The sequence below is a fragment of the Lupinus angustifolius genome, chromosome LG08 (assembly GCF_001865875.1).
Source record: "Lupinus angustifolius cultivar Tanjil chromosome LG08, LupAngTanjil_v1.0, whole genome shotgun sequence".
Classification (NCBI taxonomy): Eukaryota; Viridiplantae; Streptophyta; class Magnoliopsida; order Fabales; family Fabaceae; genus Lupinus; species Lupinus angustifolius.
In genome coordinates this window covers 12,792,485-12,794,606 of record NC_032016.1, presented here as the reverse complement: position 1 = coordinate 12,794,606, position 2,122 = coordinate 12,792,485, and positions in this window count along the sequence as shown.

Here is a 2,122-nt window from a genome sequence, read left to right as displayed (position 1 = left end):
CCTCATCCTATCCTCATCCTATCCTCGTCCTCATCCTCGTCATATCCATGTCCTCATCCTCATCTTCATCCTCATCCTCATCTTCATCCTCATCCTCATCCTATCCTCATCCTCATCTTCTTCCTCATTCTATCCTCATCCTCACCCTCATCCTATCCTCATCCATTCCTCCTCCTCATTGTATCCTCATCCTATCCTTCTCCTCATCCTAATCCTCATCCCATCTTCGACCTCAAACTCATCCCCATCCTCATCCTACCCTCATGTTCATCGTCATCCTCTTCCTCATCCTATCGTCGTCCTCATCGTCATCCTCATCCTATCCTCATCCTCATCCTGATCCTCATCCGCATCCTCATCCTATCCTCATCCTCATCCCCATCCTCATCCTATCCTAATCCTCATCCTCATCCTCGTCCTCATCCTATCCTCATCCTCTTCTTATCCTCATCCTCATCCTATCCTCTTCCTCATCCTCATCCGTCCTCCTCCTCGTCTTATCCGCATCCTCATCCTATCCTCGTCCTCATCCTATCCTCATTCTCATCCTCATCCCCATCATCATGCTACCCTCATCTTCATCCTCATCCTATCTTTGTTTTCAGCCTCATCCTACCCTCATCCTCATCCTATCCTCATCGTAGTCCCCTTCCTTATCCTATCCTGCTCTTCATCCTCATCCTCATCCTATCCTCATCCTATCCTTTTCCTATCCTCATCCTCATCCTTCTCCTCTTCCTCCTCCTCATCCTTATCCTCCTCCTCATCCTCATCATCATCCTCATCCTTATCCGCATCCTCATCCTCATGCTCATCCTCATGCTCATTCTCATCCTCCTACTAACCCTAATCCTAATCCCAATCCTCATCCTCATCCACATCGTTATCGTAATCCTAACAAAAATTCTAATCCTAATCCGCATCCTCATCCTCACCTGCATCCTCACCCTTGTCCTCATCCTCATCCCATCCTCACCCTCATCCTCATCCTCATCCCCATCCTCATCCTATCGTCCACTTCATCGTCATCCTCTTCCTCATCCTATCGTCATCCTCATCCTCATCCTCATCCTCATCATCATCCTCATCCTCATCCCCATCCTCATCATCTCCTAATCCCCATCCTCATCCTCATCCTCATCCTCATCCTCCTCCTCATCCTCATCCTATTCTCATCCTCATCCTATTCTCATCCTCATCCTATTCTCATCCTCATCCTATTCTCATCCTCATCCTATTCTCATCCTCATCCTATTCTCATCCTCATCCTATTCTCATCCTCATCCTATTCTCATCCTCATCCTATTCTCATCCTCATCCTATTCTCATCCTCATCCTATTCTCATCCTCATCCTATTCTCATCCTCATCCTATTCTCATCCTCATCCTATTCTCATCCTCATCCTATTCTCATCCTCATCCTATTCTCATCCTCATCCTATTCTCATCCTCATCCTATTCTCATCCTCATCCTATTCTCATCCTCATCCTATTCTCATCCTCATCCTATTCTCATCCTCATCCTATTCTCATCCTCATCCTATTCTCATCCTCATCCTATTCTCATCCTCATCCTATTCTCATCCTCATCCTATTCTCATCCTCATCCTATTCTCATCCTCATCCTATTCTCATCCTCATCCTATTCTCATCCTCATCCTATTCTCATCCTCATCCTATTCTCATCCTCATCCTATTCTCATCCTCATCCTATTCTCATCCTCATCCTATTCTCATCCTCATCCTATTCTCATCCTCATCCTATTCTCATCCTCATCCTATTCTCATCCTCATCCTATTCTCATCCTCATCCTATTCTCATCCTCATCCTATTCTCATCCTCATCCTATTCTCATCCTCATCCTATTCTCATCCTCATCCTATTCTCATCCTCATCCTATTCTCATCCTCATCCTATTCTCATCCTCATCCTATTCTCATCCTCATCCTATTCTCATCCTCATCCTATTCTCATCCTCATCCTATTCTCATCCTCATCCTATTCTCATCCTCATCCTATTCTCATCCTCATCCTATTCTCATCCTCATCCTATTCTCATCCTCATCCTATTCTCATCCTCATCCTATTCTCATCCTCATCCTATTCTCATCCTCATCCTAT